General features: G+C 37.0%; 1 long non-coding RNA gene across 15 annotated transcripts in view; it reads left to right on the top strand.

The window, feature by feature from the left end:
• The first annotated feature begins 2,506 nt into the window (after nt 1–2,506).
• Nucleotides 2,507–17,113, top strand: part of LOC105034755 (uncharacterized) — a 144,233-nt gene continuing 129,626 nt past the window's right edge. For 2 of the 15 annotated variants that reach the window (XR_012141532.1, XR_012141533.1), the window contains exons 1-2: nt 2,507–3,815; nt 13,075–13,274. This is a non-coding gene — a long non-coding RNA (uncharacterized lncRNA). Of the gene's footprint in view, nt 3,816–13,074; nt 13,508–17,113 lie in introns of all 15 variants that reach the window. The other 13 variants (XR_012141529.1, XR_012141531.1, XR_012141527.1 and 10 more) reach the window with 11 other exon arrangements.

Genomic DNA, 17,113 nt, shown 5'->3' with positions numbered 1-17,113 from the left:
AGTTTTCGTTTCCTTCTCGAAGAGTGGAGGGATCCGATATATTAGTGGAAGACATTGTTTGCATCTTAAAATCCTTAGAAGCAAATATAAACATTAAGTACAAAAGTCTAACTTGAATCTCTACTTTCGCAGTTGAAACATCATGTTAGCCTCAAACCCTCTAGCCCGTATCCTTGAAACCAATCGTTTGACCAGTACCAATTACAAAGACTGGCTCAGAAACCTCAGGATTATCCTGACCTCAGAAAAATTAAGCCATATTCTCGACCAGGATCCCATAGTGCTACCAAACTATCCTACTGCTGAGCAAAGAATTACTTTTGAGAAGTGGATGGATGAAGATATTCGGATCAAGTACTATGTGCTGGCGTCTATGTCAAACGAGTTGCAAAGCCAGCACAAGCATATGCCTACTACCCAGGCCATGATCCTCACCTACAAGAGTTGTATGGTGAGCAGAGCCGTACTGTGCGTTTCGAAGTATCCAAGAGACTCTTCAATCTGAAGATGCATAAGGGGTAGTTTGTCCATGAGCACTGTATGACAATGATCAAGGACATTGAGGAGCTTGAGAAGCTTGGGCTTATAATGTAAAAAAAATTGCAGATGGATTTGATCCTTCAATCTCTTACCAGTTCATATAGTCAATTCATTATAAATTTTTATATGAACAAATTTGACTGCACTATTTTTGAACTCGTCAACATGTTGGTCACCACGGAGGGTATCTTGAAGAGTTCAAGAGGCATTGATCTCACTGTGGAGTGGACTTCTTCTTAATGAACAAACTAACTTGTGCCTTATGGCACATGAAAATAAGGTAAATACTGAAACTCCTATTGATTTTACCTTTGAAAAAATTCATGAACGTTTTATGACTTACTTGATGAACTAAAGAAGTTAGGGGTAAAGAACAAAGAATTAAAATGAAAGAATCAATCTTTACTAAAAGAAAATGAGAGTATTTCAAATGAAAAATCAATCCTGTCTCAAGAAAATCTGAACTTAAAAAATGAGATTGCCAAGTTAAAATCAATGGTTGAAAAGTTCACTTTAAGTTCAAATAAACTTCACATGATACTTGACCATCAAAAGGCCATTTATGATAAAGCCGATCTTGGATATAATCTTTTAAAGAAACAAAAATTTCTGAAAAACATCTTTGTAAACTCATCATACAACAAGTTTTCAAATATAACTTGCTTTAAATGTGGTGGAATAGGACACAAATTCTATTCATGTTTTTCTAACAAATCTGAAAATTTCAATGTAAAAAAAATATGGGTTCCAAAAGGAACCATTATGATTAACCAAAAAGGATCCAAGAAAACTTAGGTACTTAAAGTCAAAATTTGATTCTTGTGTATAGATGTGTCCTACATCACAAGGAGCAAATCGGAGATGGTATCTTGATAACGGGTGCTCAAGACACATGACTGGTGATGAATCCCAATTTATCACACTTGATGCTAAAAATGGAGGGATGGTCACTTTTGGAGACAATGGCAAAGGAAAGATCATCGGTATAGGTAACATTGGTATCACTCCTTTCAAGTATATTGAAAATATTTTATTAGTAGATGGTTTAAAACATAATTTATTAAGCATCAGTCAATTTTATGATAAAGGATACAAAGTCATTTTTGAATCTTCAGTTTGCATTGTAATTAGTCCTATTAATGAAGGCATTAAATTTGTTGGGCATAGACATGGTAATGTTTATATGGTAGATTTGAATGATCTTTCCAAAATAAACATGCAATGCCTAGTAGCCTTGAATGCCAAGATTAATGAGACTAGTTAGTTTTGGCATCGTAGGCTTGCACATATTAGCATGCATTCACTCTCAAAACTTATTAAAAAGGAATTGGTTATCGGCTTATTCAAATTGAATTTTGAAAAAGATAGAATTTGTGATGCATGTCAAATGGGTAAACAAACACGAGTCTCATTCAAATCTAAAAATATTGTTTCAACTTCTAGGCCATTAGAACTATGGCACATGGATTTATTTGGACCCACTAGAACTACTAGTTTAGGTGGAAAACGATATGGTTTTGTGATTATTGATGATTTCTCTCGTTTGCTATGGGTCTTCTTCTTAGCACATAAGGATGAAACTTTTCATATTTTCTCAAAATTTTATTGAAAAGTCACAAATGAAAAAGGTTTTTCAATTCAAAATATTCGAAGTGATCATGGAATCGAATTTGAAAATCAAGATTTTGAAAAATTTTGTGATGAAAAAAGTATTGACCACAACTTTTCAGTATCTAGGACACTCCAACAAAATGGGATAGTAGAAAGAAAAAATAGAACTCTTGAAGAAATGGCCCGTACCATGCTATGTGAAAGCAACCTTTCAAGATATTTTTGGGTGGAAGCAATTAACACGGCATGTTACATATTAAACCGTGCTTTAATTTGACCAATTGTAAAGAAAATCCCTTATGAGCTTTGGAAAGAAAGAAAATCAAACATTGCATATTTTTATGTTTTTGGTTGTCGATGTTTTGTTTTGAACAATGGTAAAGAAACACTAGGAAAATTTGATGCTAAATCCGATGAAGTGATTTTTCTTGGTTACTCCTCTTCTAGCAAAGTTTTTAGAGTTTTCAACAAAAGAACTTTAATAGTAGAGGAGTCAATACATGTTGTTTTTGATTAAACTAACGATCTTCCTTCAAGGAAGAATGAAGGTATTGATGATGCAGATCCTCTTATAGAAGGAATGAAGGATATCACTCTAAAAGACTCAACCATTCAAGATGATGAAGAGCATGAAGACAAACAGGATGAGGAAGGTGAAGAACAACATGAACAACCTCTAGGTACAAATGATCTATCCAAAAAATGGAGGTATGATTACAATTATCCCAAAGAACTAATCATTGGTGATCCTACACATGGTGTAAGAACTCGTTCTTCACTTAGAAATGCATTCAATCATTTTACTTTTGTCTCTCATCTAGAACCTAAAACCATAGATGAAGCTGAAAAAAATTATAATTGGATAAATGCAATGCAAGAAGAACTTAATCAATTTGAAAGAAATAATGTATGGACTTTAGTTTCAAAACCTAAAAATTATTCAATAATTGGCACAAAATGGGTATACAGGAATAAATTGGATGAACATGGAAATGTGATAAGAAATAAAGCGAGATTAGTTGCAAAAGGTTATAATCAAGAAGAAAGAATTGATTTTGATGAGATCTTTGCACCTGTTGCTAGATTTGAAGCAATTAGACTTCTACTTACATATGCTTGCTTTATGAATTTTAAGTTATTCCAAATGGATGTTAAAAGTGCTTCTCTAAATTGATATATTGCTGAAGAAGTTTATGTAGAACAACCTTCAGGTTTTGAAAATCATGCTTTTCCTAATCATGTTTTTAAATTAAACAAAGCATTGTATGGTTTGAAACAAGCACTTAGGGTTTGATATGAAAGGCTAAGTAAATTTCTGCTTAATAATGATTTTTCAAGAGGAAATGTAGACACAATCCTTTTCATTAAAAGAAATCAAAATGATATATTAGTTATACAAATATATGTTGATGACATTATTTTTGGATTTACTAATGAAACTCTTTGTCAAGATTTTGCAAAGCTCATGCAGGGAGAGTTCGAGATGAGCATGATGGGAGAACTTACATTCTTCTTCGGACTCCAAATCAAACAAACAAAGGAAGAAATCTCCATCATCCAAAGCAAGTACACAAGAGAACTACTTTAAAGATTTGGAATGGAGAACTCCAAAGCAATTGGTACACCTATGAGCCCATCATGTAAGCTTGACAAGGATGAAGGAGGTAAAAATGTATACTTAAAATTTTATAGAGGCATGATTGGTTCTCTATTGTATTTAACTGCTAGTAGATCAGATATTATATTTAGTGTTTGTCTTTGTGCTCGCTTTCAATCAAATCCGAAAGAATCTCACTTGAATGCAGTTAAAAGAATCCTTAGATATTTAAATGATACATAAACTCTAGGACTATGGTATTCTAAGGACTCATCAATTGACTTGATAGGATATTCAGATGTCGATTTTGCTGGATGCAGATTAGATAGAAAAAATGCTAGTGGAACTTGCCAATTTCTTGGAGTTAATTTAATTTCTTGGTTTAGCAAGAGGCAAAACTCGGTAGCACTGTCTACGGTCGAGGTCGAATACATTGCAGCCGGAAGTTGTTGTGCTCAAATCTTGTGGATTAAGCAACAACTTGAAGACTTTGGCATCAAACTCAATGAAACTCCCATAAGATGTGATAACACCAGTGCTATAAATCTAACTAAAAATCTAATTCAGCATTCTAGATCAAAACATATTGAAATTAGGCATCAAAATAAAGATATAATTCTTGATTATGTTTGTACTGGAAAAACAATTGGCTGACATCTTTACCAAGGTCTTAAGTGAAGATAGATTTTGTGAAATTAGGAGCGAACTAGGAATCCTTGATCCATCAGCTTAAGTATCTCTCTGATTCCAAATTCTTAATACCAAAAATTCATTGAACTAAATCTATTGAGCTCAATTCTCATTTTTTTTAAGAGCTCAAAAGCTCAAAACTATCATTCACATGATCAATATTTGGGTAAACATTTTTCTCTCCGAGTTTCAAATTTTTTCGAAATTGTCCCATCATTCTTTTAAATTTTTCTATGCCATGAGTCGATCCCCAAGGTCGACCCTAGGGTAAACTTGTATTTTTTTCAAAACCCTTCGGGCGCTCTCTTCTTATTGGGAATTTTTTCTTGAGCCGACTCAGTCCTTCGTCTTCTTCCTCCCACCAAACCAAAAGCTCTCCATCTCTTCTTCCTCAAACCAAAGATTTCTCTCAAATATCTCCTTCCACCGATTTTCACTCTTCAAATCGTCCGTTTAGGAACCAAGTTCCTCTTTTCTTCCTTTTTCGTTTGGGGCGGTTCGAGCTTGCCTTAGACTCTACCCATCTTCTTCAAATCGACACATCACCTCTCCAAAATCTTTGCCTTTCCACTAGAATCTTTTCCTCTCTCCCTCACATTTAGTCTCTAGAGCTCTGTGCAAGTCCTTATTGTGCAAATGGCTCCCAAAATGAAGCTTCCACAGAGGAGAAAATCTGTTCGCGGGTTAGAAGAGAGTGTGCGCAGAAAGAGATTAGCAGCCGAGCCCTCTCCTGCTCCAATCCCTGCTTCAGCTTCCACTCAATCCCCAATCAGCCCAAGCAAAGTACCTCTCTCTGAGCGGAAAGTGGAATCCAGAAAAAATATTGATTTCAAATTTTTTTGAAAAAGAAGGGTTCACTATTGGATCGAAGATTAAGTATCAAGGATGGAAATTTTACTGTTCTTTAAAGAAAAATTCTTATGTCGATCTTGTCAGGGAATTTTACTTAAATTTGAGCTATAGCAATGGAACAGTGAAATCTACAGTAAAAGGTGTTGATGTTATTCTGGATCCAGTCCACTTGGGACAGATACTGTATTTGCCTTGTGAAGGCTATACCAATATGGAGCTCCCTATTAAAGAAGAAGGAATTAATGTTATCTTAGGGAGAACTTATACTGAAAGTCTAAATAAATTGGAAGCAAAAATTCTTTCTATTGAGATGAGGCTGTTACATCACTTTGAGAAAAGATGGCCAAGTTACCTTTTGTAGGAGATGGGGAAAGGGCCATTGAGTTACTCGTCCTGGTACACACTGATGTGTGTGGATCATTTGATATGCAGGTCAAGAGTGGTTATACCTACTTCATTACCTTTACCGATGATCTGTCTAGATACGGATATGTGTATCTCATGAAACACAAGTCTGAGACCTTTGAAAAGTTCAAAAAATTCAGGCATGAAGTAGAAAAATAGACAGACAAACCCATTAAGGTTCTTCGATCTGATCGAGAAGGTGAATATCTTAGTCAAAAATTTTTAGGATATCTTAAGGATAATGGCATAGTCTCTCAGTGGACCCCTCCTGGAATGTCTCAACTCAATGGGGTATCCGAAAGGAGGAACATGATCTTATTGGATATGGTTCGATCCATAATGAGCTTCATTGATCTACCCTTATTTCTTTGGGGATATACCTTGTTAATTGCAATTCACTTGTTGAATAGGGTTCCATCAAAATTCGTTCCTACCATATCGTATGAGATATGGTTTGGTAAGAAGTCGAGTCTGGATTATCTCAAGACTTGAAGATGTTCGACTTATTTCAAGAGACAGATGGCAGATAAGTTAGAGGATAGATCTAGTATAGCTTGCTTTATAGGGTATAAAAATAATCTATGGGATACTATTTCTACTTTCTACAAGACCACAATATGATTGTGAGTCGAAATATCGTATTTCTAGAAAAACAGTTTATCCAGAATGACAGCAGTGGGAGGTTAGTGGAGCTCGAAGAGAAAGTCTCTAAAGAACTCAAAGCTATAGATCCTCAGGAGCTCATAGTCCATGAGCTAGTAGTTGATGTTCCACTACCACCTCGTAGATCTAGCAGAATCTTCTGACCTCCTAAAAGGTACATGGAAATGCTTACGGAGGAAGTAAAAAAAATATTTCTTATGGGAGATAGGGGTCATACTGATGATCTTAATATCTTTGACGAGATGATGTCTGACATCGATTCTAAAAAATAATTAGATGCTATGAAGTCAGAAATTGACTCGATGCACTCAAATCAAGTTTGGATTTTAGTGGATCCACCTGAGGGTATTGCATCCATTGGGTATAAATGGATCTACAAAAGAAAGATAGGTACCGATGGTAAGGTAGAGACCTATAAAACTAGGCTTGTGGCTAAAAGTTATAGTCAACGTGAAGGTATTGACTATCAGAAAACTTTCTCACCCATAGCCATACTGAAATCGATCCACACTTTACTTGCTGTTGCGGCTTACTATGATTATGAAATCTAGTAAATGGATGTGAAAGCTACTTTCCTGAATGGATATCTTGAGGAAGATATCTATATAGAGTAGCCTATGGGTTTCACGTCCGGTGATGGTGATCACAGAGTCTGCAAGCTGTAAAGGGTCATATACGGATTAAAGCAAGCTTCTCAAAGTTGAAACCATCATTTTGATGAGGCAATCAAATTATTTGATTTCATCAAAAATGAAGAGGAATCTTGCGTATACAAGAGGGTCAGTGGGAGTGCGATCACCTTCCTCATATTGTACGTGGATGATATTCTCCTCATTAGGAATGATATTTTCATGCTGACTATGGTCAAAAGATGGTTGTACAAGAAATTCTCTATGAAATACCTAGAAGAAGCATCCTATATTCTCAAAATAAAGATTATAAGGATAGACCTAAATGGATGCTTGGCCTATTACAAAAGCTGTACATAGAGAAGGTGTTGAAAAGATTCAGCATGAAAAACTTTAAGAGAGGTCTCTTATCTCTTAGGCATAGTATTAGTCTCTCCAAGACGATGTGTCCGACCATATCTGAGGAGGTGCAACATATGAGTAGGATTCCTTATGCTTTGGTGATAAGGAGTCTTATGTATGCCATGCTATGTACTCGACCTGATATTGTCCTTACTGTGAGTGTCACGAGCAGATATCAGTCGAATCCAAACGAGGAGCACTGAATAGCTATGAAGAACATCCTTAAGTACTTAAGAAGGACTAAAGATTTGTTCTTGGTCTTTGAGGTGATTCTGAGTTACGAGTCAAGGGGTATACTAACTCAGACTTCATATCTGATCCTGATGGTAGAAAGTCTACGTCAGGGTACGTATTCGTTTGCAATGATGGCGCAGTTAGCTGGAAGAGTTCCAAGCAATCCATCATAGTGGATTCGATCACGAAGGTTGAGTATGTTGCTGCTTCGGATGCTGCAAAGAAGGTTTCTGGTTCAAAAAGTTCATTGTAGAACTTGAGGTTATGACATCGGATACCATATCATTGTACTGCGATAACAATGGAGCCATAGCACTTGCTAAGGAGCCGAGATCTCATAAAAAATCTAAGCACATCGAGCGGTGTTTTCATATCATACGCAACTATCTCGAAAAGAAACATGTCGAGGTGCAAAGAGTAGACTCCGCGAATAATATGGCAAATCCACTGACTAAGTAGTTGAGCCAACCGAAAATGAAAGTCCACCTTGAGAAGATGGGACTTAAATTTGTAGCTAATTGACTTTAGTCCAAGTGGAAGATTGTTAGATGTATGTCCTAAAAGTCAATATGACTGACACATTATAATAATTTTAGGACATAATTTTGTACTTGATATATTGATATGATCAATAAAAAATAATTTCTTTTTCTTTCAAGGGTGACATGCCTTTGAATCGTCCATAGAATTAGTTTTGATATATATTCTCAAAGTGTTGAGAATTTAAGATATGTATTTAATTCTTAAATACTCTTGATCATAGGATCATCATGAGGACGGTGATTGATCCAAATAGACTGACACACAAATCGTTTCCTTTCGAGATAGATGAGTCTCTGGTCTACTGTGTAGAGACACAGGACGATGAATGCGGATAGTTGTTAGAGAACAACTAGTACTGAGCGTGACCATATGAGAGATCATTTAGATTTTTATTCGATCATCAGTAATTATATCGATGCTATAGTTGTGTGACTGGTTCTTCGATTTGAGATGATACTGCTACTTGTAGTGAGGCTGCTGGAGTTTGACTGACACATAAACATGAATCTCAAAGAGTCCTTGTAGTGAATGTTAGCGATAGTTGGTCCACTGTAGGGGTAGGATGCACATCAAGATGCGATCTATCGACTTTGATAGAGAGGAGTGGTCCTATAAAATTTAAGAGGCTAAATCCAAGAGTCTGTGACCACAGTAGTGTGATTGATGAAAAATCGAATCTACTATATGACTGATGTTAAGGTTTAACGATTTATCTATGATCTGCCATCTAGTTGGGACTCACGATAGAGGGATTGAATCATATGTTAACTACACCTAGAGGTTCATTTCAGTTTTACTGGGTTGCCACTACATACTGCTAAATATTACTGGTGGATTGTGAGAGCTCACTAGAATTATTCCGGATCGACAATCCTTGCTGAGTCAAAGTGAAATTGTTCCGACCTATTGAAAAAGTTTCAATGATACAATGATAGAAATCGTTGTATGTCTCACTACCAGATAGAATTGAATCTATGGGATCATACAATAAAGGGATTAGGCCTGGAATTAGCAATTGAGCTTATGAAGTATCAATTGGGTTTAGAGAATCTATTGGGTTCATAATAACCTTGCTAGCACATAGTTGGATCCAATTCCTCTTTCCGTTGGGATTACTTATTTGATAAGATAATTCTAACTTAATTACCTGCTAATAACCTATATGAATAAGATTCATGAGACTCCAATTATTGGGTGTCTAAGGTTATGGATCACATAAATTAAGGGTGTAAGTCCCTAATTAATTTTCTTGATAGTTATTCTTGGGTGCCACCTTGATTTGATCAAGTTGGACGTGTCCATTGATTAGAAGGCTTTTAGTTCTCCTATGGGACGTCTCTTGGGTGTGTTTTAGGGTGTCTAATTATAGGTGCAAGGGCTCTAATTGTTGGCACCTAAAGGGTCTCCTAAAGTAAGTTGGATAACTTAAGTTAATAGGAAACCCAATACAAGTAGAACTTGTATTATGTGATTGAATAGGATTCAATCTTTGTGTCTATTTAAAGGGACCTCCCCTAAGGTCCCAAAAACATCCAAACCAGCAACCCCACATGCCAAAAGAGAAGTTCCACACCCTCTCTTCCTCTTCTTTTCTCTTCCCTTGGGCGTCCCACACCCCCTTTCTCTTGGAACGTACGTCCCAAGGAGTCCCACATCCAAAGGCTATTGGGTGCCTCTTCTTTGCTAGTTTCTAGTATCTGGTAGCAGCACATAGTAAAGGGAAAAACTCTAGAAAAGAAGAGGAGAAGAGGATCAAAGAAAGAGATCAAGCATTGATCGCGATCCAGACTTCGTTCAGATTCAGCAGGCTAAATTTTGAAGAACAAAAATTCAGATTAAAGAAGGCTATACCAGACTGATCCTAAGTGGATACTCATAGAGACCGGATACTTGTGTGGCTAAGAGAGAACCTCTTCTCTTCTAGATCTAGATTTGAGAAAAAAGATTGCGAAACAGGTATGTGATTTGATCACAATCTAAATTTCAGCATACATCAATTTCAGCATATGAAATAGATCCATGTGGTTTTATATATGGTTTTATGTTTTCATGAATATATAATTCTTATTAAAAGTGTTTTAATCTTGTTCTCTACTGCAGTGTTTAGAAAATAAAGTTTTGAAATACATATGCATGCATCAAATCCCGAATTCCAACAGGACCACCACTGAGGCTTCTTCGAGAATGAGTTTCAAAACTCAGAGAACATCTTCTCGCTTCAAGTATCCTCCTCAAGTGCTTCAGATCATCATGGCTTTGGCAACAATTTTTCTCAACCTCATACCTTTGTTTTTCAAGGATTTTAATCCTCTCCTCGAGGTCTTCAACCTTCCTGTCAGTCCTAGACTTCTGTTGTTCGAGGGCTTCAATCCATCTTTCTGCCTGCTGCAATTCTTCGTCCCGATGGTGAATCAACTCCTGGGCCTCCGAAGAGCCTCCTCTGTAAGGTTGAGTTTCTTGGCCAGCTCAGTGTTATCCCTCTCCAGATGTTCCAATCGATACTTCAGCAAGTTGATTTTCTCTTTCTCCATCACTGGGGCATCGAGGTTGGAATTAACGAGACTCGCCAGATATTGACCTACATATGCAAGGGATCTCAAGGCATCGACAGATCATTTCTCCCCCCTTTGTTCGTTGAGAAACAACTTTTCAACTGGCAGTAGGAGGTTCCTCAAGTATTCCACCGTAGATTGGTCTCTTATGGATGGAGCACGAGGCATAGAATCTGAGGGTCCTGCATGAGCAGTGGATGCAAGAAAATGTCCAGCAGGAGTTGCCATCTCTGAAAATCCCCTAGTCTCTATCATCTTGGTCAGATCTTTCTCCGAATTATCGACCGCCTCTTCCATTCGCACTTTCTCAGTCGGATCTTTTTCAAAGTATTCTACGATGCTCATCTCCGGTGCTGTCTCCATCGGTGCCCCACTGATCGAAACTTTCTCTGGAGAACCCTGCATCACAGCTTCCAATGGTTGGGCTGTGGGTTCGATGGTAGGAACATCATATTCTTCTTCCTTGACCGCGGGCCCCGTTTCAGCAATCGAAATCATAATCTGCTTCCTACGAGCCAGAATTTGCTTAAGTCTCTTTACATGCTGTGAATCCATCTCACTTCAAGGAATCATGACAAACAATCAGTACAAAAAGATCTATGGCTACCCGTGCTTTCAAAGAGCAAATTTAAAGGAGGAAGAAAATGAAAGACCATCGTAAAATGATGAAAACCTCAAAGAGATCATCATCTGAGTGGTTCCATCAATTATGTCCGTCTGCGTTAGTCGCATTAGGCTGACATCACCCACCTTAAATACAACAGAAGCAGGCGTGAAGGTAGAAGCACTTGGTATTGGATTCGAAGCACTTTTGGAGTACTCCTTTCACCTGATCCTCAGACTTAGGAGTAGGAGGTAGTGTTACGGTGATTACCGTGAGCACCTCAGATCAGCGCTGTATCATAACACATGTCAAGTTCTCAGATCATTAATACGATCACTAATTATCGTATGAGCTGAGTCTATCTCTATGCTGAGCTGAGGCATCTCCAAGGTCTGACCTGTATATGAGTTGTTCAGCCGACTTATCTCTTTGACGTGCGCGACAGCTGTCTATTTCGAATAAGATAAGATTTGGCATAACTATCTTTTCTAATCTTGTGAGAGTGTTTAAGGGCTAAGTTATCTCATCTAATTTGGTAAGTCCAATGGTTCGGCAATCTCGGGATCATGCAATCTCATAGCTAATAACCCAACTATTCGATATTTTTCTATATAAACAACCAGAGCCTCGAGGACCCAGATAAGTTCCATCAAATCTCTCTTAGAGAACTCGTTGCTGCTTTCTTGTTCTCTGTTTTTTTGAATTTAGTATCGGAGGGTCTTTATTAGAGCCACAATATTTGGTTTGAAATTTATTTTGCAGGTCGCTCCAGCATCAGCACCACCGCTCGAAGTTTTCAGGTGTTTGTTCTCCAATTCCAACCAATTTAAACAGCAACAGATGTGATGAATGGCCTATGGCTGTCCTCGGTTTGCTTTTCTTGCTGGCTGGTATTTATCCACTATAAAAGACTATTGAATCAGAATGTAAATAATATTATACTCTTTAATGGTAGATTATGGAATATCGACCTTCGGATGGCTTTTGATGAAACATTGGTCGAGAGAGTCCGTTTCTTGGCTGTGCTTGGCAGTGGTACACTGGATAGACTGAGTTGGATGATTACATGTAGTCATAGAGTTAGACTAGTGCCCTTTACAAAGTGTACTAAAGGGAGGCTTCATCAGGCCAAGACATGGATTGGGTGTGGAAAATTAGGGTGCGCCACAGAGTGGCATTGTTTCTCTAGAAGGTAGCTTTGGGGAGAATCCCATGCTGGGGACTCTTGGCTGATAAAGGGCTGCAAATTTTGCTGGTAGATGACTATTGCCTGAGGACGATTGAACTATTGCCCATGTCTTGTTTTCATGCCAAAGGTTGAGTTCGGTATGCAGATTAATTGGTTTGTTCTACGGGGTGGTTTATTTGCATCTCGCGGATGATGATTTCCTTGATTACATCAAAGGAGGTGTGTACCGTATGTAGAGACGGGTGAGTGTTTAATAAAAAATAATCGATGAATATTGTCTATCATATTTGGTTAGCTAAGAACACTACGGTGTTTGAGAATACTAGCCAGCTGTTAGGACGTGACATCTTATAAATAAAATTAAATATATATTTTATTGATCGATGAAAATATGTTTTAGTCATCTTTTTTTATGGATAAATATTATTCATTAAAAAATAATTTATTTATTTAAAAAAATAAAAAATAAAAAAAATTGATTAATAAAAAAATTAAATAATTTTTTCATAAAATTTACCCATCAATGAGTGAAAGAGGTGTTGAATTATTCCTGTTTGCTGAAGGTCGCTGACGGGCACGGAGGATCCGGACGCGACTTATTTGGGCCCGCGAGCTCTGAAGTTTTGGGAAGCGCGGAGCTTGACGGCGATTATCTGGCTTGCTGCACTCCCCCCTCTTCATCGTATCTCCGCTTTGTCTCCGGAACACTCACGCCCTCTTTGAACCGTCGCCCAAACTCGCCCGTGCTCCCCACCCTCCACAGGTCCGCTGCCCTCCTTTCTTCTTCTTAAATTACCACCGGTACTTTCTCTCGCTCTGTGTGTGTTTATGTGTACGTGCTGCTGCCCCTCCCAAGGTCTCCATTATTAATACTGGCGGAGCAAGGATGGGAGGCGGCGGCATAGCGGCAGCGGCGGGATGGGGAAGAAAGCCGCAGAGAAGAGGCGTTCCCTCACTATTTTGCTTCCCTCCTAAAAATAAATGATTTTTTAAAGAGTATGAATTATGATAGAGTTATGCTGGTTATTGCTTGATGGAATTGCAACATGTTTTTTTTAGTGTTTTTGAATAGAAGATGCTAAGTTATGTTTGTAATATGCCTGATGGAATGCCGACATGGCTTTTTAGTATTCTTGAATGAAGATATAGAGTTATGGTTGCTATATGCTTGATGAAACGCCAGTAAGGTTTTCAGTATTTTTGCATGAAGATACAGAGTTATGCTTGTTATATGCTTGGTAGAATCAAGTGTTGCCTTTTTTTTTTTCCTTCCTCTGTTAGAACAATACATGTTGGTTATCGGAATAGTAATCCAGAATTAAGGTTCTAAGGTTGGAGTGTGCTTGATTTGGAGCTTATATGTAATGAGATTTTGTAATTTAACTTTTGAATTTGAATGGGTAGAGTATATTTGTGATTTAGGTTTAGAGTTCGGGTGACAGTGAACTTGGAGTGTTATATGGAGAATGATGTGATGCTGAATACTAATGTTGGGCTGCCTTATGTCACAACCTCACCAAAAGAGTCGAAGAATGCACTCAAACCCTAGAGGACTTGAGGAGCTTTCAGAGTTCCCAAGGACCGTGGAGATATTTCAGCCATATTCTAGATGTTTGCTAAATATTTTGGTGGCTTATAAATATCTTTTATCTGGAATATTCTTTCTTATTAGATGAAGGGCAAGTGGCACAATCCTATTTTAGTTCTTTATAAAGAGGAGGGATCCTAATTTGCAACCCAACTCATCAGGTTAGAGAGTGCCTTTGAGAGAGGAACTCTCCAGGTATCTTGTACTCTTCCTATTTGTAATAGAATCCCTTTTCTGATCTTTGCCTGCTCTCTCTTCCGCTCTCTTGCAACTTCTTTTGAAGGTTTTGCCTAGGAAGTGGTGAAGGCTTACTTGTCTATGCAGAGGTAATCGGGGTGCTGCATAGGAATTGGATAGGGCAAATACCATAAGTTCGTGACACTTAGCTTGTTGGTGTTTGGGTGGAATAGAATAGGGCTGCAAGCTGGTTGGATTGGATGAGATAGGGGCAAAATCTAAACTCAATCTATATTTGAATCAGGTCATTGAACTCAAGCCTAATTTAATTCCCTTCGGATTGGATCAGTTTGGATTTAATATTTTAATTTTATCAATTCATCAAATTTTTGGAGTTAAATCAGGTCAAAAATCATCCCAACATAAATCGTAATAAATGAATATAAATTGATTACCAAATTATATCATAAACATATTATACTATAAAATAACTGCAAGCAACATGCAAACATTATCAAAAACATGTTCTACATAGGATTTGATTGATAATCATGCATAATTATAATCAATAACATAAACTATTGACAAATTATATCATAAGAAAACTAATTTCTTATATTCAAGGAGGGTTTTGAAATATACTACACTAGTTTTGAATTGGCTCGATTCTGTTGAGGTTCGGATTGCAAATTTAAGGATTCAAATCCCATACATATCTGAATCCAAAATGTGTCATGCCTTTGAATTTGAGCATCATCCAAATAATTTCAGCTTAGGTCATACCGGATTAATTTTGGTTCGGTTCTAGATCGGAAGTGGGTCAGTCCACTATGCTTGCACCCTACATATGAAATGATTTGCTAGGTGAGAGTTGTGAGGGTAATTTTCCTTGTTCTGTAGATTGTTAATTGTTATTTTTTGGGTATGGCAGCTATTATGCATGGATTTAGTTGTGACTTTTCCACATCTAGTTCCCTTAAAAGATTAATGCTTGTTTTAATGCTGCATTTAGAAAAATGCACACACTTTGACCTAACAACTTTGTTAAGAGGAAAAAAATCTCTAACAAGTCATGAATTCTTTACTCCTAAACCAACTAGGGGTGTCAACAAGCCAAACACAAGTGAGCCAGGTGTAGCTCAAGCTTGGCTTGTTTTACTATCAAGCTGAGCTTGAGAAAACTCATTTCGTTCCAAGCCAAACATGTGCTATTTACGAACGACTCTTTTAGGAGATCTAGTGAGAGCTCAAGATATTTCATGACTTTCATTTATACATTTTTGGCTTATTTTTTTTCTGATTATGTTTCAATCTTGTAGCTGAAATATATTATACTCTTCATACAATCCATTAATTTATAATATCAATAAATTTGAATATTAATATCTTATATTAATAGTAATTATTATACTCTTCATACATTCTTCATACACTCCCAATCAGGAGGATGTCATCCACGTACATTACGGAGAATGTGACAGTACTCCCATTGATCTTTATGTAAACACATAATTCCTCATTTTTGATCAAACAATTTGATCATATTATCGAAATGAATATTCTGATTCTGAAATTTTTGCAAACTTTGTGATCTCTATCATAGGAAGTGAAATCCATAGGCTACTCCATACATATATCTTCTCAAGATATCTAATCAGAAAAGCTATTTCACATCTCATTCTCGGAGTTGATGTCTAACATCGTCTCGTTGTAGGCTTTGGGATCATTTCTATATCTCTATCTCTCATGAAAAATATTTTTCTCTACATCCTCTGTTAAGCATACCTAAGTATCTTTCGATAGGATGGGAGATCCTACTGTATTTACGAGGTGGAGGAGGTACATACATGTACTGGCTCATCATGAATAGGTTCTTTAGGTCCTATAACTCGTTGCTCTTCAGAGACACTTTTTTCGAGCTTAACTTTCCTCCCATTGCTTTATTTTGGATAAACTATTTTTCAAGAAGATAGCATGATAGATCATAATCACATTGTGATCTTTTCGGAAGAAAAAAGTAGTATCCCAAACTCTTTTAGGATATTCTTTGAAATGAGCTCTATGGATCTAGCCTCTAACATGTCCACCTGTTGTCCTTGACACAGTCTGGACATCTCCAAATTTTGAAATAACCAAGATTCGGTTCTCATCATGCCATATTGCATATGGTGTGGTAGGAACAGATTTAAAGAGAATCCTATTCTATAGGTAAATTTTAAAAATAAAGCATGTCCTTAAAGAAATAAAAATAAATCAATGAAGTCCATAATGGACCGGACCATATCTTATATAGTCCCATGACTCTTCTTAATTATCTTGTTGAGTTGAGATGTACTAAGAGGGGTGCAATATGAAACTGTGCCATTTTTATGAGATAATCGAGAAATTTTTTACTTTAGTATTGCATCCTCGATCTGATCGAAGTATCTTTAGAAATTTTTTGATTTGCTTCTCTACTTCACATCTGAATTCTTTGAATTCTTTAAAGCCTTAGATTTGTATCTCATATACATACCCATACCATGACTGATCTTCGGTAAAGATAACGAAGTAGAGATAACCTTTCTTGGCTAGCACATCAAATATGCTGCACACATCAAATGTGTATCACGATAAGTATCTCAGTGGTTCTTTTTCTCTTGTTCCACAAGAGTAGCTTGATCATTTTTTCTCAAAGAGATGATGCACAGACCAGATATGACTCAGTCAATGAGCCCAAAAGCCCATATTTCTCTAGCCTGTTAATCATTTCTTCTTTTATATAACCCAGCCTAAGGTGCCACATATACTTCAGGTTTATCTCAACTTTGGATCTCTCAGATCTAATGGCATTCACT

Source organism: Elaeis guineensis, chromosome 5 (genome assembly GCF_000442705.2).
Source record: "Elaeis guineensis isolate ETL-2024a chromosome 5, EG11, whole genome shotgun sequence".
NCBI classification, from domain to species: domain Eukaryota; kingdom Viridiplantae; phylum Streptophyta; class Magnoliopsida; order Arecales; family Arecaceae; genus Elaeis; species Elaeis guineensis.
This window is presented reverse-complemented; position numbering and strand designations above follow the sequence as displayed.